The 22,075-nt window shown below is 39.0% G+C and overlaps 1 protein-coding gene across 4 annotated transcripts in view; it reads right to left on the minus strand.

Moving 5' to 3' along the window:
* Col19a1 (collagen type XIX alpha 1 chain) overlaps positions 1-22,075 on the minus strand; it is a 348,475-nt gene that overhangs the window by 289,774 nt on the left and 36,626 nt on the right.

Genomic DNA, 22,075 nt, shown 5'->3' on the forward strand with positions numbered 1-22,075 from the left:
AATTTAGCCTTTAAAATGAATTCTTAATATTGATTTCCAGTAAGTTATGATGACAATAAATTAAATGTGATTCGGCTGTATTGTCCTTACTCTAGAAAAATTAGTCTTTGTAGAGAGTAGAAGCCAAAGGATGGTCTTAATTTCCTTCTATATCGATCTCAATGCCAAGATTGTCTTGGTAAAAACACAAGGAAACACACAGAAATTCACAATATACATAGCCACATATCCTGAATTTGATTTTCATTAAATAATGGGTAAAGAGTTTATTTCTTTTCATTGGATGTAAGAATTCTGCAATATTGAATGAAACTCTGCAATCTTGAAATGAAGCTGCTTTTCACTTCTTTATTTTTTTTCAGGTAAGGAAGCATATCACTTAAGGACAAACAAAACTTAAGTTGTGTTATATAAATAAAGCACCATTCACTTAATTATTAATACTAACATTGACTATTATGATCAGCTCTACTAAAAGCAATAATAGTAAACATTTTTTTTCTGTCAATTCCATCCAAGTAGTTAATGTCAATAATGAGATATTGTATTTTCTAGGATTTCTACAGTACCAAATGAAATTTTACTAAATTGCTGGGGACAGTTGTATTATTCTAAGTAGTGTTTCATAATTAACTATATCAACATAGAAGCAGCCAGAGATGCCTAACTGTTCTCCTTGAGACTATTTAAGACTTTAAGGAGGGTACTTGTAGGGTTGAAGCAACAGCACCAAGCGAACTTTCAAATGAAAACTTGGAGGTAGCTATGGAAAACTTACTGTTGAAGGAAATCCCACGTCCCATGTTATTCCCTTACCACATGAATCATATGTGGATATTCCATTTTGTTTCCAATTTCCTTTGTCTCCAGCTCTCCACCTTAAAGCTCTTAAGATCTAAATGTCACCCCAAGGTTTTCAGAATTTGACAATACTATTTTATTGGACATCGTTCTTTCTTACCTTATACCTCTTCAGATAAGATCTCGCCTTATTTATAATAGCCAGAAGCTGGAAAGAACCTAGATGCCCTTCAACAGAGGAATGGGTACAGAAAATGTGGTACATCTACACAATGGAATATTACTCAGCTATCAAAAACAATGTCTTTGTGAAATTCGTAGGCAAATGGTTGGAACTGGAAAATATCATCCTTAGTGAGGTAACCCAATCACAGAAAAACACACATGTTATGCACTCATTGATAAGTGGCTATTAGCCCAAATGCTTGAATTACCTTAGATGCCTAGAACAAATGAAACTCAAGACGGATGATCAAAATGTGAATGCTTCACTCCTTCGTTAAAAGGGGAACAAGAATACCCTTGGCAGGGAATAGAGAGGCAAAGATTAAAACAGACACAGAAGGAACACCCATTCAGAGCCTGCCCCACATGTGGCCCATACATATACAGCCATCCAATTAGACAAGATGGATGAAGCAAAGAAGTGCAGACCGACAGGATCGCTCCCGAGAGACACAGCCAGAATACAGCAAATACAGAGGCGAATGCCAACAGCAAACCACTGAACTGAGAACAGGACCACCGTTGAAGGAATCAGAGAAAGAACTCGAAGAGCCTGAAGGAGCTCGAGACCCCTTATGAACAACAATGCCAAGCAACCAGAGCTTCCAGGGACTAAGCCACTACCTAAAGACTATACATGGACTGACCCTGGACTCTGACCTCATAGGTAGCAATGAATATTCTAGTAAGATCACCAGTGGAAGGGGAAGCCCTGGGTCCTGCTAAGACTGAAGACTGAACCCCCAGTGAACGTGATTGTTGGGGGGGAAGGCGGCAATGGGGGGAGGATGGGGAGGAGAACACCCATAAAGAAGGGGAGTGGGAGGGGTTAGGGGGATGTTTGCCCGGAAACCGGGAAAGGGAATAACACTCGAAATGTAAATAAGAAACACTCAAGTTAATAAAAAAAAAAGAAAGAAATGTAAATAAGAAATACCCAATTTAATAAAATGGAAAAAAAAAAGATCAACCATGCTCAGGGTCACATGACCATAGACTTACATCTTTCAAGAAGGACTGTATATTAGCAAGAATTAAAAGAAATATATTTCCCTTGCTATTTTATTTTATTCTCCTGTTTAAAAACTCATTTTCTAGGTACCTGCTTAACTCCTGCATCTCTGAATATCTCTACTTTGTCTGGGTTAGTTTTTTCCAATAATTTTGCCTCTGATCCATACAGGAAGCTATGAAGCTAACGAATTTCTGGAAAATTGTGCCAGCCATTCACACTGAAGAATGACTGTGATGAAAAACACTGCCTATGATGGCAAGGTGAGTCAATGGGAGGCGTCACTGCTCAGTATGATTAGCTCCAAGGACTCTTCAAATATTAATATATAGTGATTATTTCTGTAGATATAAGAATACTTTTATTTTACACATGGTAAATTATATTCACCTGACAATAGGTATTCGCAAGTGTGGATATGGTGCAAGGGGGCGTATTAATCTCAGAGTCTCATGTCCACTATAGAAGTTTGCTTTTGCCCCAATTTTTGTTGTTCTCGCTTATTCTTGTGTTTATTTTCTTGTTAAGCTCAATCTGTAATGTTTATGGTTCAAATTCAAATTCTTTAGCTTCTAAGACCCCCCACTTCCTGTGTAGTTGGATAAAGAAGATAGTAAGTTGGTCACTTGGGCTCTCAGGCTAATCTGACACATATGTACACACACACATACGCTCACACACAGGAGTGTTTGCATACCCACACACAAAAATGTGTGGACACCTACATGTTCTCCTCTCATTGGTTTCTGCATAGTCTGATTCCTCTTAATCCTTCATGGTTTAGGAATCTGTTGAAGTGGATCCATTTCTCCCTAATGTGCCCCACCTACAACACTGAAGGTCCAGTTCTTTTGCTGTTGCGCAGTCCGGCACACGTTCCAATTGCTTTTTCTCTTCTAGAATGTATTGTGATATTTTTTATTCGAGAGTAAATCTCCTTTTAAATCTTTAATGTGTCCTCTTCAAATGGTCTTGTAATCTTGCTTTACAAATATATGCTTTCTCTTTTTAAATCAGACTTCCTTTGACCTGGCTGTCTAACTGGTAGCCTCTCATTAACCCAGCAAACTATTTAAACGAACACTCCAAATAATTATATCTTTGCCATCCCTTCAGTCCTTACCACTCACTCTTGAATTCTAACACTATTCCAATCAGGTAGCCCACTTCCCTCTTCTCACCCACCCTCCTCATTCTTTGTGCATGTCTTAAGATTACTGGTATCATTTGTTGTTGTTTGTATAAACCAAAATGTACAGTACTGTGGGTATCAGATGGTTGGAATGCAAACTCCAGGTACTTATGTCGAAGCACCTCACCTATTTGTCTTTAGCAACTACAGTAGTGTCCACAAACAGTAGATAATAAATGTGAGCAAATCAATAAATGAACTAAGCTGGTCAGCTTTGCAGAAAAAACATGGCCCCTGATCTTGCCTCCCTCCATTTTGATATAACTGTGCATATAAACTACATTCACTTCTTCATATCCCTCTCATACTTCTATATGAAAAACAGAGTTGTGAGCTAATAATAGTAAGTGACCTGGGTCCTTGGGTAGAGGACATGTGTGAAGACTGTGGACCACAGAACCTAGACCATCCACAGGGACAGTTGTTATTTAGTGCCAGCCAGCTGGTGCCATATGTGATCATAGACTCCATGCTGCCAGATCATCCACATTTTCCAAAGAAGCCAAAAGCCTAAAGTTTTACCTAAATGATTTCAAGTTTCATATTTTGACAAGCAATCACACCTTTCATAAATACTGTCCAGACTAATAAGAGACGAGCTGAACAGAGCCAGTGCAGTGACCAGCAGTTAGCAAACTTGGAATTACACCAACATCATCTGAATTCTCATCTGCTATAGAATACTGCCAGACTTTAAAAGATGACAAAAAGAAGGCCCCATCCCTTCAGATTAGGGGACTGTTAAGGGTGCTGAACTCAGAACAACGTGATATGAATAAAAAACCAAATGTTGAAAGGAAAATCAGCTAAAAGTTCCAATGAATAGCAAAAGCAAGATGTTGGAGATTATCCCATGATCTGTCAAAGGGAACACAGCCGTGAGGGTGTAGAGAGATGTCTTAAAATACTTTGCCTCGATGACGTGGACCCTAGATAACTGCCAACTGCACCGCTAGGATTGTTTACATAGAAGTGTGCTTTGTTGATTTCTAATCTGAGTCCATTTTATGGTTGAAGACATACTCAATTCTCATATGAAAGACTTGAATTTTTGAAGCATATTTTATGGCCTGTTCAGGACAATGTTTCATGCATATTTGAGAAGAACACATATTCTGATATTTCAGGAAGAAAAGTTCTCCAGAAACCATTAGATCATGGTATCTTAGAGGTAACACATTTTCCTTGAGAATTTTCTACCTAATGATCTTTTAATCTTTATATTTGATATTGAGGTTTTCCATAATTTTTATTAAAGTATTTATTTCTGTCTTCAACTTTGTCAATGTTTGTGGATTTTAGGGTTGTATTGTTGGGTGCATATATATTGATCATTGCTATCTCCTCTTGATGGACTAAGATTATAAGATGATAAATAATAAAAAAATAGTCTTTCTGATATTTGTATAGCTATTAAAGCATTTGAATATAGATTGAGTGGCATACTTTCTTTTACTGTTATTCTTTTACTTTTAATGAATTTGTTTTTACCAAAATTTGAAGTATAAAGTATGTCTATTTTAGATACTATATAGATGTATCATGCCTATTTATCCATTTGAATAATTATTTGCCTTTGTAAGTATTTACAATTTATATAATTGTCCTAAGATTGAGTTTATACTTATCATTTGCTGTTTGTTTTTCACTTATTTTGTAGTTTTTCTTCTTTCATTACTATTGGTGTTAAATATTTATATTAGAATGCCATTTTCCTCCTTTTAAAAGTATATTGTTTGTGTTGCTTTGTCATTAAAGGCTCTAAGTATTATACCTAACATTATAGATTAACAACACTTCAGTTTAGATTAATGATAATTTAATTTCAATTATATATATTATATTACATATAAACTTTGCTCACATACAATTAGTGCATCTTCCTTGCATGATGTTAATTTTTCATATAGAATGAATCTTTATACTTTATGCATCTATCAGTGCTGATTTATAATTATTGATATATATTCATATATGTATTTATATTTATATCTATGTATTTTAAACATAAGAAAGTAAAAGATATAAAAATAAACAAGAGCAGGATAGATAGCTCAGTAAGTTATGTGGTTGGCACCCATGCAAGAGGACATGAATTCAATCTCAATACCCACATTAAAGGCAAGCTTAATATCTTGAATTTTTAATCCCAGTACTGGGAAAGCAAAGACTGAGGGTGTCTGGGGCTGTTATAACCATTCCAGCTCTGCTCAAGGAGTATGCTCGGAGGGTATTGGATAAATACATGGAATTTATGATAGTTACCACAATTTATTATTTGATGTGATGTTTATTATATTCACTACAAGGTCTATCAGCATTTTGATAGGCCATCTGATGACTTCATGTTAAAGAAACAAAACAGGTAAAGGCAAGCTTAATTTTAGAGTAAAACTTTAATAGTTTATACATAAAAGTTGAACATAATTCTTTTCAGTGACTTATCTAATTTTGAAGTTTAAAATGTTTTTATAGCTTAAAGTTGTTCTTGTGTCAAAGATAACTAATTAGTATGATTAATATGCAATAATTACACTCTCAAAACATTCAGTGAAGAAATGTCTCTGGTGTGCACCCCTCGTGATTGAAGAGGTTTCTAATTATCATATTTCCATTTCAGAAATGTATAATCAGGTGCCCAAAACCTGCTGAGAGACAGCTGGTCTCCCATGAGTGCTGACACACCTGAGAGCACAGGTAGGACTACCACTTCTGCTCCAAAGGACCCGTCTGGAGCCCTAAGGACTCAGGAGCCAAGGAGCAGTCTGGAACAGGATAATTTTGGTTTCTGTTTGAGCCCAGAGCTGGCCCTGTGCCACAGCACTCTGTGCTCAGAGCCCACTGAGAGAGAGAGTTGGTCTCCCAGGAGTGATGACACAGAAGCTTACAGGAGGGTCAAGCCACTGCCAGAGACAGCAAGACCAGCTAACATCAGGAATAAGCACACATCAAGAAGAAAGTACGAGAACATAACCAACAGAAACCAAGGCCACTTGGCATCTTCAGAACCCAGTTCTCTCACCACAGCAAGTCCAGGATAAACCAACACACTAGAAAAGCAAGATTCTAACTTAAAATCACATCTCATAATGATGTTAAATGAATTTAAGAAAGACATAAATAACTCCCTTAAACAAATACAGCACAACTCAGGTAAACAGGTAGAAGCCCTTAAAGAGGAAACACAAAAATCCCTTAAAGCATTACAGGAAAACACAATGAAACAAGTGAAGGAATTGAACAAAACCATCCAGGATCTTAAAGTGGAGTAAAAACAATAAAGAAATCACAAACGGAGACAACACTGGAGGTAGAAAATCTAGGACAAAGATTAGAAGTCATACATGCAAGCATCATCAACAGAATACAAGCAATAGAAAAGAGATTTTCAGGGGCCAAAGATACCATAGACAACATCAACACAATCATCAAAGATAAAACGCAAAAAGCTCCTAACCCAAAACATCCAGGAAATCCAGGACACAATGAGAAGATCAAACCTAAGGATAATAGGGATAGAAGAGAGCAAAGACTCCCAAATTAAAAAGCCAGTAAATATCTTCAACAAAATTATAGAAAACTTCCCTAACCTAAAGGAAGAGATACCCATAAACATACAAGAAGCCAACAGAACTCCAAATAGATTGGACCCCCCCAAAAAATTCCTCCCATCACATAATAGTCAAAACAGCAAATGCACTAAACAAAGAAAGAATATTAAATGCAGTAAGAGAAAAACATCAAGTAACATATAAGGCCAGACCTATCAGAATTACACCAGACTTCTCAACAGTGACTAGGAAAATGAGAAGATCCTGGGAAGATGTCATACAGACCCTAAGAGAACACGTATGCCAACCCAGGCTACTGTATCCAGCAAAACTCTCCATTACCATAGATGGAGAAACCAAGATATTCCATGACAAAACCAAATTTACACAATGTCTTCACACAAATCCAGCCCTACAAAGGATAATAGATGGAAAACTCCAGCACAAGGAAGGAAGCTACACACTAGAAAAAGCAAGAAAGTAATCTCTTTCAACTAACACAAAAGAAGATAGCCACACAAGCATAAACCCACCAATAACAACAAAAATAATAAGAAACAACAATCATTGGTCCCTAATATCTCTCAAAATCCATAAACCCAGTTGCCCAATAAAAAGACATAGACTAACAGATTGGATATGTAAACAGAACCCAGCATTTTGCTCCATACAGGAAACACACCTCTGTGACAAAGACAGACACTACTTCAGAATAAAAGTCTTGAAATTTTTTTTCCAAGCAAATGGTCACAAGAAACAAGCTGGGGAAGCCATTCTAACATCAAATAAAATCGACCTGCAACAAAAAGATATCAAAACAGATAAGGCAGGACACTTCATACTTGTCCAAGGAAAATCCACCAAGATAAATTCTCAATTCTGAAAATCTATGCTCCAATTGCAAGAGCAACCAAATTCATAAAAGAAACTTTACTAAAACTCAAAGAACACATTGCACTTCACACAATAATAGTGGGAGACTTCAACATCCCACTCTCATCATTTGAGAGATCATGGAAAGAGTAATTAAACAGAGACACAGTGAAACTAATAGAAGTTATGAACCAAATAGATTTAAGAAATAGCTATAGAATATGTCATCGTAAAACAAAGAATATACTGTCTTCTCACTGTCTCATGGTACCTTCTCCAAAACTGATAATATAATTGCTCACAAAACAGGACTCAACAGATACAAGATGATAGAAATAATCCCATGCATCCTATCAGATCACCACATACTAAGGCTGTTTTTTTTTTTTTTTTTTGGTTCTTTTTTTCGGAGCTGGGGACCAAACCCAGGGCCTTGCGCTTCCTAGGCAAGCACTCTACCACTGAGCTAAATCCCCAACCCCCTAAGGCTGGTTTTAAATAACAACAAACACAACAGAAAGCCCACACATACATGGAAGCTGAACAACACTCTACTCAATGATAACTTGGTCAAGGAATAAATAAAGAGAGAAATTGAAGACTTCCAGAATTTAATGATAATGAAGGCAGAACATTCTTAAACTCATGGGACAGTCAATAGGTCTGAGTGCCTCCAAAAAGAAACTGGAGATAGCATACACTATCACCTTGACAACACACCTGAAAGCTCTAGAACAAAAAGAAGCAAATATATCCAAGAGGAGTAGACATTAGGAAATATTCAAACTCAGGGCGGAAATCAACCAAGTAGAAACAAAAAGAATTATACAAAGAATCAACAAAACCAGGAGCTGATTCTTTGAGAAAATTAACCAGATAGATGAACCAGACTAACCAGAGGGCATAGAGAGTGTGCCCAAATTAACAAAATCAGAAATGAAAAGGGAAACATAAAATGGAAACTAAGGAAATAAAAAAAATCACATCCTATATAGAGGGCCGCAATAACATTCGCCACCACTAGATGGCGCTGGCTTCCACTGCGCCCCACGTGGAAGGCCAGGATAGCCTCCGCCATTACAAGATGGCGCCAGCCTTCGACGCACCAGCCGACTCCCTTTCAGGAAGTTAACTGTGCGCATGTGCAAGAGTGCCTTCGTGCCAGGCCTTTGCCCACTCCGGGGCTTGCCTGACGAGATCATGGGTAAACAACCAATCAGGTGTGGATGCACCATGCTAGGGTGTATATAAGCGCACCATGTTGGCGCGCCGAGGCTTCCTCTTTAAGATTTTAATAAAGTTTGGTCACAGCAAGGATTTCTATGTACCCACGTGTTTCCTGCCGGCGAGAAGTCGCGCGTGGGACAATCCTACTACAAAAGCCTATACTCAACAAAACTGGAAAATCTGGATGAAATGGGCAATTTTCTAGACAAATATAAGGTACCAAAGCTAAATCAGGGTCAGATAAACCATCTAAACAGTTCCATAACTCCTAAAGAAATAGAAGCAGTCATTAAAAGTCTCCCATCCCCAAAAAACCCAGGACTAGATGAGTTTAGTGCTGAATTCTATCAGACCTTGAAAGAAGAACTAATACCAATACTGTCCAAACAATTCCACAAAGTAGAAACAGAAGGAACACTACCCAGTTTGTTCTAGGAAGCTACAATTACAATTATACCTAAACCACAAAAACACCCAACAGAAAAAGAGGACCTCAGACCAATTTTCCTTATGAATATCAATGCCAAAATACTCAGTAAGATTCTTGCAAACCAAATCCAAGAGCACATCAAAATGATCATCCATTATGATCAAGTAAGTAGGCTTTATCCTAAGGATGCAGGGATGTTTCAATACACAGAAATCCTTCAATGTATTTCACTACATAAACAAACTCAAAAGAAAAAATGATTATCTCATTAGATGCTAAGAAAGAATTTGATAAAATTGAACATCCCTTCATTTTATGTATGTGAGTACACTGTGGCTGTCTTCAGACATACCAGAAGAGGGCATCAGATCCCATTACAGATGGTTGTGAGCCACCATGTGGTTGCTGGGAACTGAAATCAGGACCTTCGGAAGAGCAGTCAGCGCTCTTAACCACTGAGCCATCTCTCCAGCCCTTCAACACCCCTTCATAATAAAAGTCTTAGGAAAATCAGGAATTCTAGACTCATACCTAAACATAATAAAAGCTATATACAGCAAAACAGTAGCCAACATTAAACTAAATAGAGAGAAAATTGAAGCAATCCCACTAAAATCAGCAACTAGACAAGGCTACCCACTTTCTCCCTTCCTATTCAATATAGTACTTGAAATCCAAGCCAGAGTAATTAGACAACAAAAAGAGGTCAACAGAATACAAATTGAAAACAAGAAATAAAGGTATCAATATTTGCAGATATGATAATGTCTTGAAGTGACCCCAAAAATTCCACCAGAGAATGCCTACAGCTGATAAACAACTTCAGTAAAGTGGCTGGATATAAAATTAATTCAAACAAATCAGTAACCTTCCTCTAATCAAAGGATAAATGGGCTGAGAAAGAAATTAAGGAAATGAAACCCTTTACAATAGTCACAAATAATATAAAATAGCTTGGTATGACTCTAACCAAGCAAGTAAAAGATCTGTAGGACAAGAACTTCAAGTCTCTGTAGAAAGAAATTGAAGAAGATCTCAGAAGATGAAAAAATTTCCCATACTCATGGATTGACATGGTTAATATAGTAAAAATGACCATCTTGCAGAAAGCAATCGATAGATTCAATGCAATCCCCATCAAAACCCCAAGTCAATTCTTCACAGAGTTAGAAAGAGTAATTTGTTAATTCATTTGGAATAACAAAATAACAAAAAGGCAGGTAGACCAATGGGGTAGAACTGAAGAACCAGAAATGAACCCCACACTTATGGTCACATGATCTTTGACAAAGGAGCTAAAACCATCCAGTGGAAAAAAGATCACATTTTCAACAAATGGTGCTGTTTCAACTGGAGGCCAGCATGTAGAAGAATGCAAGTAGATTTATTCTTATTGCCTTATACAAAGATCAAGTCCAAGTGGATCAAGGACCTCCACATAAAATCAGATACACTGAAACTAATAGAAGAGAAAGTGGGAAAGAGCCTCTAACACATGGGCACTGGGGAAAATTTCCTGAACAGAACACCAGTGGCTTATGCTCTAAGATCAAGAATCAACAAATGGGACCTCATAAAATTGCAAAGCTTCTATAAGGCAAAGGACACTGTGGTTAGGACAAAACGGCAACCAACAGATTGGGAAAAGATCTTTACCAATCCTACATCTGATAGAGGGCTAATATCCAATGTATACAAAGAACTCAAAAAGTTAGGCTCCAGAGAATCAAATAACACTTTTAAAAATGGGCTATAGAGCCAAACAAAGAATTCTCATCTGAGGAATATTGAATGGCCAAAAAGCACCTAAAGAAATGTTCAGCATCCTTAGTCATCAGGGAAATGCAAATCAAAACAACCTTGAGATTCCACCTCACACCAGTCAGAATGTCTAAAATCAAAAACTCATGTGACAGCAGATGCTGGCGAGGATGTGTAGAAAGAGGAACACGCCTCCATTGTTGGTGGGATTGCAGACTGGTAAAACCACTCTGAAAATCAGTCTGGAGGTTCCTCAGAAAATTTGACATTGAACTACCTGAGGACCCAGCTATACCATTCCTTTTGGGTATATACCCAAAAGATGCTCCAACATATAACAAGAACATATGCTCCACTCTGTTCATAGCAGCCTTATTTATACTAGCCAGAAGCTAGAAAGAACCCAGATGCCCTTCAACAGAGGAATGGATACAGAAAATGTGGTACATCTACACAATGGAGTACTACTCAGGTATTAAAAACAATGACTTCATGAAATTCATAGGCAAATGGATGGAACTGGAAAATATCATCCTGAGTGAGGTAACCCATCACAAAAGAACACACATGGTGTGCACTCACTGATAAGTGGATATTAGTTTCAAAGCTCGGAAAAATCAAGATACAATTCACAAACTACAGGAAGCTCAATAAGAAGGAAGACCGATATGTGGATATTCCAGACCTTCTTAGAAAGGGGGAAAAAATGCTCACAGGAGGAAATATGGAGACAAAGTTTGGAATAGAGACTGAAAGGCCAACTAGAGACTTCCCCACATGGGGATGCATCCCATATACAATCACCACACCCAGACAATGTTGTCATGCCAAGAAGGGCATGCTGCAGGAGCCTGATACAGCTGTCTCCTAAGAGGCTCTGCCAGAGCATGACAGATACAGAGCTGGCACTCACAGCCAACCACTGAAGTGAGAGCAGGGTCCAGTGGAGGAGTTAGAGAAAGGACTGAAGCAGTGGAAGGGGTTTGCAGCCCCCTAAGAGCACAATGTCAGCCAAGCAGACCCACCAGAACCAGGGATGCAACCACCACTTCAAGGGACACAGGGAGGGACCCGTGGCTCCATCTGGACATGTAGCAGAGGATGGCCTTGTTGGGCAGCAATGGGATGAGAGGCACTTGATCCTGTCCAGGCTTGATGTCCCAGCGTAGGGGAGTGTCAGGGCAGGGAGGTAGGAGGGAGTGGTTTGGTAGGTGAGGGAGCACCCTTATAGAACGGGGAGGGGTTTCGGGGGGGGGGACCTGGGAAATTGGATAGCTTTAAAATGTAAGTAAAAAGTGCAATCAAAAAAGATATATATATATATGTATATATATATATATGATATTTTTTTAAAAGGGCAAAGAAAATTTCTTACCACCTGAAACATTCTAGGAAGAAAAACTGACAAAAATCAGAAACTTTTAGTTTTTTTTAAATGAAATATATAATCAGTTTTCAAGAGCAAAACAGATATTTACTTCTTGCTTTGTTTTGTTTTGTTTGCTTACACAGAATGTAAGCTTTACTGAAGATTGTCTGTATTTAAAAGTAAGATGTTAAAAGCTATATCTGCCCCTACCAACTTGGCTTCTTTCTTATAGGACTCACATACCAACACTTGATGCAATGCAGAATAATGTCTCTGGATCTTGCCAAAGTTTCTATTATAAAAGAGCCCCTATTAGATTACTTGTGTGCTACCAGAGAGATATAATGACAGCTTGCTATGTCGAAGATATCCAGCCTGAATGTTTTTGAATGGAGTGTAATTTCCTATAAGAAATCCCATCTGTTGCTTATTCAGTGATATTCCCATTAAGAAAAATATTGTTAAACTTTATGCAAATGAATATATATATAGACTACGCTATAAATTATCTATGGACTATTTTATGCCGTCACCCCTGTTTTATATTCATTGCTTCTGGTTCAATATTCTCAATATAAATTTTATTTTCATGCATTAATATTAACCTACACTTGAGGGTTCAGTGGAGTTTTGAATTTAATCTACCATGTATTTCCTGTGTCTGTGGTCTTCACATTCATTTGTGTTACCTAAATATTTATGGACAGGCGAGGTCAGGAGCATACCAAATTAACAACGGTAGGTCCAAAATCAGTAATTTAAATGAATAACGGCCACGGAGTGAACTTAAAGTTACTCTGAATTATCCAAAAGTGCAAAAGGAGCTACCACAGTATCCCTTTGCGCTGGGTGCTGAGGGCAGAGTTAATGTAGGCAGAATCCAGAGTGTCTCTAAAGTCTCGTGATTCACGTGTCATTCTTAAATGACTTTGACCTTGTCATTTATTCCAATGTTGCAAAGATCGCTTACTCTTCATCTCCTCTCTGATGTTCTCCACTCTGCAGCCCCAATTCCCTCATACAGAGAAAAGAAATGGATTAAACCTGTGGGGAAGGCGCTGGAGGATCTAGTACTGTATAACTGGGGTGTTAGCCACAACAAAACACACGTTTTCTGAAAATCTGAGGATCACAGTGTTTCCCTTTGGATGTCCACCTTGAGAAAGATTTATTTTTATCTTTGCGTGTCTTATTTTATTTTTGCATAAGTTACCTTTTCTACGTTTTGTCAGGTTTTCAAAGAGCATAAATCCTATTAATGATCACTTAAGAACAACAGCTGGGCTGAGTGCTGTAACACACACCTGATCTGTAAGTTAGAGGCCACCCTGGTCTACAGAGTGAGCCCCAGGATAGCCAGGACTATAGAGAGAGACTGTGTCTTGAAAAAAACAAAACAAAACAAACAAACAAAGAAAAAACACATCTGTTTTCATTTGGGAGAAAAATAACACTAAGTCTTACTTAAAATGACCTATAAGTTAACTTGTTTTCTTCAGAGACCTATCCAATAGAGAAAATATAGATTATTATTTCACCTCTTTCTAATTATCCAAAATGCCATGTGTAGTGATATGTACATTGAGAGGCAAGTTATTTCAACACTGATAAGTAGACTAACAAATACATTTTTTTATTATGGTGGGCAGAAAGTAAGTCACTAAGGTTTTTAATTCGCCTTTTACATACCAATTAAAAACAATGAAGTGTCAGAAAATGTGGGAAAAAATCTTCAATAAAAATGTACCTGAGTGAATGTTTTCACCATATATTTAAAATTCAATAACTAATGACAGAACATTCAGACATGAAGCTGCATTTTATGTATCCATGAAAGAATGAATGCATTGTTCAGAACATTAGACTAGGCTATATTTATCCAAAAGTTTATATTAAGTGGGTTCTCTAGTGAGTTTTTTCCTTCCTGATTAATGAGATTTCTTGCTAGGTAAAATTGACTTAAAGCCATCAGGAAATACAAATAAGATAACAGTGTTGATAGTTTATGTATTAATGAGAAGCTCTTGGCAAGACGTGGAGGACGGTTTTGATCACTGTGTACCTTTAATTACTGTGAAATCGAATTCTACATCCAAAGTCATTTAAAGGTGTGATACAAGGTCAAAAAGTGTTAGAAGATGCCAGCATCCTCTGATTATGCACTGCTCTCACAGAAAGCCCAAGCACCTAATCTCCACTGCTAGGCTGCTCTTCCTCCCTGGATAATGCTTGTGTTTATAAAATGCAAGCTCTGTTAACACTAGACCTTACTCAATATTAATCTTCGAAAACCAGCCACAGGTTTTTACCAGGTTATCTAATAATCAGTTCTCACTTTGGAAAGCACGGAGCCAGGGTCTGCAGGGATTTATCATGAAGGGAGGAAACTTTAGTAGAGAACACAGAAGGAAGAACAAATCTGGAGTTCAAAATACCCTTGAGTTAGCCAGACCAAAATAACACATCATTATTATGAGATTGAAGCACTCAAAATGTCATCATGACTTATGGAGGAGAGAGCAAGAGAGGGGCATGAGGGAGGGGAAATGGAGGAAGTGAAAGGAAGGGAGGGAGAGAAATGGAGGAAGTGAAAGGAAGGGAGGGAAGGAGAGGGAGGGAGGGAGGGAGAGAGAGAGAGAGAGAGAGAGAGAGAGAGAGAGAGAGAGAGAGAGAGAGAGAGAGAGAGGTGCTAAAGAGGAGATAAAACCTTTGTCAACCTTGTCTGGACTTACATGCTACTGGGCATCTCTATTTGAAAGCCAAAATCATCCTTTTGTTCAACGTCTTGCTTTTCAAGCCAAACACTTTCCTCTGTCAACATCCCACAACTCAATAGAGACACAGCCATTCTCCCTGGTGTTCCAGTCAGATCTTTAAAAGTCAGCTTAATTCTTGCCTTTCCTTCATTAGCAACCCAATCCACTGGCAAGCCCTACTCCTTCCACCATCAAAACAGACCACAGTTCTATGCCCTCTTCTCCATCTACATGATCCTTGCTTGAGTCCAAGTGGTCAATATCACTCCGATGGATTCTTGTTACACTGTCATGATTATGCACTTCCTTATCTTTTTCAGTCTGACTCGCACATGGTAGCTGGAATAAACTTTAAAAATCAGTAAATATACCTCTGTTACATAAAACTTTTAGAACATGTCTTCAAGTGCAGAGTAAAGGGCACATTTACGATGCTGGTTCAGAAGTTGACCCTGTCCTGCCTCTGATACATCAGATTCTATGAGGCAGCCACGGCCAGTCACAATAACCTGGATTCTGCTTCTTTGGATACACTAGGGTCATTGAAGCCTTTGCCCTTTGTGTCTTCTGTCCCCTCTCATGGGCCTATCTTTCTACACTTTGCATTTACACACATTTTCCTCCCCACTCATGTCTTGGTTCAAACATCATGTCCTCTAAGAAGCTTAAAGTTGCCTTGGCTCTAGTCACTACCTAACACATCACCTGGCCCTACTTTTTCAGTCTTCTGTGTTTTCAAAAGTCTTACACATTTATTGCCAGCTACCATAAAATGGTTTCCATGAAAACAAGGCTGTGGCCAACTTGGTTTTGTTAAACAAACAAAACACTAGAACAGTAATCATTTGCAGAAACCCACAATGCCTGTGATCCTGTCCCAGGGACTGAAAGACCATAAAATCTATGTTCACTTGCTTAAACCTTTGGAAACTGCACCACAGTCTATTTAGCAGGAACAATTAAGTGCCAGGTGATACTGAAGTTTCATCCAAAAAACAAGAAACAACAAACAAACAAATAAAAAACCAAGGCCAGCCCTCCCATAGTCACGACCAAAGAGAAATATAAGGTCTCCACAGTGATTTAAGGCCACTGTAGAGAAAACATTAACAGATGTTCCAAAAAGGGTTTCAACAAAAATACTATTCAGTAGTATTCTTCCATTCTTGCAAAAAATTCTTGCAGTCATAGTCACTATGAAGCATATGAACTACGAAAGCACATGAGACATATACTATACTCTTGAAGCTTAAGGAAATCTTGATAGTAATTTACATCAACTGCCTTGGTTCCTAAGTGAAAATTCAAAGCCATAGAACTTAAATGACTACCCTTCCATTTCTCTGCCAAGCAGAGATCATGATAGGACTTGAACTCGTGACTTTTTGTTCCAAGGTCAGTATTTTCCAGGATATCGAGTTGCTTGCTTCCTCTTGGCTACAAATAAGATTCTCCTCATCACTATAAACTTGACTTAAAAGTAACCTTTTCTGATCCTGATGAAGAAGTCTCTAGTTCTTTTCCTGAGCATTGGGGAGTGTGTGAATTAATAAAAATATTAGTTTTACAGATTTTAAGATTCATTTCAATGTTTACAATAACACAACGATATTAGCAACAACAGCAACAAATCATATTTGGTCTCCAAGGAAAATATGCACTGTGACATTTGTACATCCTAGGTGCCTGGTATCCCCGAGGAGTTGATAATTACAGTTCCTTCCCCTACCGTTATCTGAGCACAGACCAGGAAGTATCACAAAACACAGAGTAATATCTTTAAAATGGGTTAATTACAGACATTTGGGTTCTAGGAATGATACATACTAAAAAAGTAAAATCAGAAATATTTCCCTTATATACCTCAGAGATTACTTACTTATTTTGGAAGTACTTCTTTAGTAGTAACTCAGCTTTCAAGGAGGACTAAAAGCTCAAGATTATATATAATCTTGTGTGTATGTGTGTGTGTGCACGTGTGTGTATATATATTAACAGGTACACAGTGAAACAAAAGTATTGAAATTTTGATGAGAAGTGCCTGTATGTTTGATATTGGATATTTTTTATTTACATTCCGAATATTATCCCTTTTCCCAGTTTCCCATCCATAATTCCCCTATCCTATACCCCTTCTTCTATGAGGGTGCTCCCCCACCCACCCATCCCTTCCCACCTCCTCACACTGACATTCCTCTACACTGGGGCCTTGAGCCTTGGCAGGAGCAAGGGTCTCTCTTCCCTTATAAAAGAAAACCACTAGATTGGGATTTTAACACCTTAGGGAGAAAACTAATGGAATGGAGCCTAACTAAAAAGATGAATAATTATTTTTAAAATAAATTTTTAAAAATAATTAAATTATCTTTTTAAAAAAAATAATAATTCTCTTCTCTTCTTTTCCTTATGGGGCAGCAATGCCTGGAGCCTGGGTTATCAGAACAGAGACTTGGTTTGGGTTTTCACAAGATGGTGAAATGTTTCCTGACACAGAAACTTGTTGAACATAGTCCAAAGATCAGGGCTCAATGAGCACTAAGTCTTGGTGATAGCATCCAAGGTGGCCTTGGCTGAATAACAATTTAAAGGATTAGTGGCTTTTCTTTTTAACATAGAAATCCTTCCCACCGAGGAGCTGTGACAATCCTAGGAACAACAAAGAAGCCATCTTTGGGTAGGTCTACTGTGCATTGGGAAGGGCATTCTCTCTCTCTCTCTCTCTCTCTCTCTCTCTCTCTCTCTCTCTCTCTCTCTCTCATGAAAGTGCGCTGAGCATCCTGGATCTGTGTGGTTGCCAGAGCACAGGGAGATGAGAAGTGACTCTTTAAGATGTAAAAGTAATTGTAAGTCTGACTATTTTGAATAATGGAGAGAAGAACCCTTTGTATAGATCCTGAGTCATGGTCCCATATGCAGATCAATGACCATTCCGCCCTGTTCATCGGTTGAATTCCCAAACCAGGGACTGACGTTCCTACTGACCTCACAGTTAACTTGGTGAAGTAAAGAACCTTGTTTTGCAAGGGCGGAAGTTTTCAACTGAACAGGTTGGAAGGTGTGTCTGGCCAATGAGAAACTGGTACGGGGTAATCTCAAGGGGACAGACTTCACTTCCCACCTTCTGTTCAGGCAGTGGTCCCTGAATGCTTGACTCGTTCAGGAAGAATGACAATGAAAAGCAATCACTTTTATTCTCCATCACAAGCTTTGGTGGTGTTCTGATGAGGAAAATAAAGGGCATGGTGAAAAGTCGTAAATTTATACTTCTTGGTATATTAAGTAATTTTATTGTATAGAGAGGTCAAGCTGGTGTGGTTTTCTGTATCCCTAAAGGACTCATAGCCCGCAGTGGGGCAGACGGTATCTCTGTCTCACACACAGGCGAAGTAAAGGATAAAATCAAACTGCAGAGTAGGAGATTGGTAAGAAAACGAAACTCCTAATTGCTATTTCCTTTCCGCCTCTCTCTCCGACGTGTAATAAAGAGATGTGAGGCAAGGAAGAAGATAGGAAAAGAACAAAGATTTGCATGTTTTCAAATTCTTAGTGCTCATAAAAAAAGGGGGGGTCATAATTTTTTCTAGAAAAACTTCGTTTTGTACGTTACATTCCCCAAATCAAGTCCAAACAGCGACATATTCAAAAGGCTTAATTGTCGATTATAGACAGTGATCCCAACGCAAAGCCTTCAACCAGTTTCATAGGCCAGAGTCTAAAGTGAAGTCGCCTTTTAAAAAGTGCTATTTCGGTAGACCTCAGGCAAGCTTTCCAGATCATATTTAACAAGACTGACATTTGTTTATTTATTTTTCTTTTCAAATGGATGGCCACATGGAAAAAGATTCTATTTTTAAATTTCAGGAACAGGCTTCCGAATTAATTCTTCCATTCCGAATAAGTGTGAGGCAGGGTTTATAAAGAACTTCCGTATTTACCAGTATCACTGAGGCCTCCGCCTTGCTGAACAGTTTCCAGGAAGAGAAATATAATACAAGTTACATTTCCTGAGAGTGAAGTGAGAGATGCCTGGAGTTTATAGTAAGTCGTTTCGTTCCCAGCTGACATTCAACATCACCTGTCTACTTACAGGCAATTTGGCGAGCTGGACTGGAGCGTCTGTCTAAATGCCTTCCCTCGGGCCTGGGGATAATGTTTGGTTTCGGAGGCACTGAGAGTCTGCAATCTTAGCCTTTTCGTGTTTGCTAAGAGAATTCAGACGCATAGCTTGTTAGTGGGAAAACAAAGCTTGGGTGATGCTCTAATAATTCCTCGCCTGTTCTGGTAAGCATTCATTGTGGTGCTGTGAACAACTTCCTGTCGAGCACAGGCCCTCCGACCAATGCCACTCAGCCTCGGAACGCAACCAAATGAGTTTAAGCAAGTTGCTCTTCAGAAACCGAGACCCGTGGCAAGTGAGTGTTGCCAGCTGTCTCTCTCGATCAAGGAAGATCGAACTGTCCCGAATAAAAAGCTCAGTCCTCACAAGAAGTCCCTGAAAATCGCAAATGTCCTTCTGGGTGCTCAGCTCCTGCTTCGGGATCTATTTAGAAAGTCCCACACCGAACTGAAAGCTGTGATTTCTCAATGGCGCTCACATAGTTACTTCTTTTCCCCCCTTAGGGTGGTTACTACTGCTCCCACGCTTTTAGCTTTTTAGATGAATGAAGTTCAAACTCTTGAACATATGGCCTCCAAATGAATTCTGCCTTACCTTGTCTCGCCTATCTAGACATCGTCACATCCGTGTTCACTAACTAACTACACAGGAGTCTCTCAGAATCCTTCCAATTGGCTTGACCTTTAAAACCACAGCCGCCGCAGCACACACTGTGGTCTCCCAGCCCACCTGGCACACTCATACTTCAAGCATCAGCCTTTGGAATCTTCTGTGAGATTGTTTCTAGGGAGCTTCACCTGGTCTCTCTCAGAGTGCATGCCACATATATACACCATTCCATCCCATAATAGCTAATTGTTGGCCTCTCTGTCTTTGGAGACAGAAATAACTTGAGAACATGGACCGTGTCTTTCTTCGTCTTTCAACCCACAGAGAGTATTGCGTGATTACTTGAGAGTCGAATGTGATACTTCATTGCAATTTCTCTTTCCACACCCCAACACTCATCAAAGCTGAACTCAGTGACCCAATATTATAAAGCACTTTTCTCTGTGGCCTTCCTAAGTGAAGATGCTTTGTGTGTGTGTGTGTGTGTGTGTGTGTGTGTGTGTGTGTGTGTGTGTGTGTGTGTGCCTGTGTGTGTGAAAAGGAGCAAACCAACCATGAGAGCAATAGAGAGAGCTGCTTACATTTGTATGGCTAACTCTGGAGCTCCATGGAGAACTAGGAGTCAGTAGGACCATATTTACTAAGAACTCTGTGACGATGCCGTGTGGATACATAATACTGCCTCAGTGCCCAGGAGAATCAGAGGCCACACCCCTCTAAACTCAGAATAATTTGTGGAATTTGGCTCTCTCAGTCCAGCAGGTGCTTTCCAGAATGGAATTCGGGTTTTCGGGCTTGGCTACAAGCACTTTACCCACCGATCCACTTCTCGGGCCCTAAATCTATGGATTGGAGGTAGCCATATATGATCATTTGTCCTATACTTAAGAACACACCTGGAGAACTCCACAGACTTCTTCGTAAGGTGGTAGGAACCTAATGGTCATAAAATACCACTATAACCATAAAACATTTTTATAATCATACTTGGATGTATTAAATAGTAAGATGTAATCACAATTTCATGGTAAACTTTTAAATTTATGTCAACCAAAAGTTTGCTCAGACCTGCTCCTGTTCAGGTACCCGAGTTGCCCTGTAGCTTGTGACTGAGTGTCATGTCTGGGCACACACACACACACACACACACACACACACACACACAGAGAGAGAGAGAGAGAGAGAGAGAGAGAGAGAGAGAGAGAGAGAGAGAAAGAGAGAGAGAGAGAGAGTGTTTAGAGGGGCATGGCAGGGATTCACCTCTGATTCTCCGGGTCACTGATCTGCCAATACTTTAAGTCAATTAATGACTAATCAATTTTCACAGAATTGTTATGACTCTAATCTGATTAGAGATGAATAGAAAGTATACTCATGTAACCGTTTTGTGCGAGCGTGCACGTGTGTGCGTGTGTGTCATTTGAAATGCCCCACAGCCGTGACCAGTGGCTTTCTAACTGCAGCTTTTCCTCAGCTGAGAGTCCCTCTTCCCAGGATTCAATGTCAAGTCGACAGAACCGAGACACCAGCCCATCATCTCCTCTCACTCTGGAACTTTCCCTTCCTTTCTTTCTTTTCCCTTTCTTCCATCCCCAAGTCATATCCTTCCTACACGGGCCTTCTGTTTTTCTCTGAACACTTAAAGCATTAGCTGTCTGTTCAGAGATGCAACGCTGGTTCTCAATCCCTTTCCTCCCGATCAGAGAATACACTGACTGTTGTGCAGGAAGCGCTGGGCCTTACAGGCTAGAATCCTCATCTGCCACCTGCACCGAAGCAACTGGGGGAAAAACCACCACTTCTCTCAGAATCAGAAGCACAATCTCTTCCCTTTCAAAAGCTGCTTTGCCCTAGCATCTAGAAAGAGGCACGCTTGCCGATGAACTGCAGCCTCTCGCTTGCATCGGCTTTCCTTTTATTTCATTTTTTATTTTACTTTTAGCACTGTACTCTGAAGGAGATAATGAAGACTTCTTACCTTACCAATATGTTAAATATATATTCATATCATGTAAATGAATCTCTTCATTGTGTCATTTACAGCACGTGAAATAAAAACATTCAAAGTCTAAGTGTTTTGTCTACTAGCCTCCCCAAATAGATACAAAATTGTAGAGGTTTCTGAGTGAATAAGATTGTTCGTCTCTGGGTT

The sequence above is a fragment of the Rattus norvegicus genome, chromosome 9, assembly GCF_021556685.1.
Source record: "Rattus norvegicus strain SHRSP/BbbUtx chromosome 9, alternate assembly SHRSP_T2T, whole genome shotgun sequence".
Taxonomy (NCBI): Eukaryota; Metazoa; Chordata; class Mammalia; order Rodentia; family Muridae; genus Rattus; species Rattus norvegicus.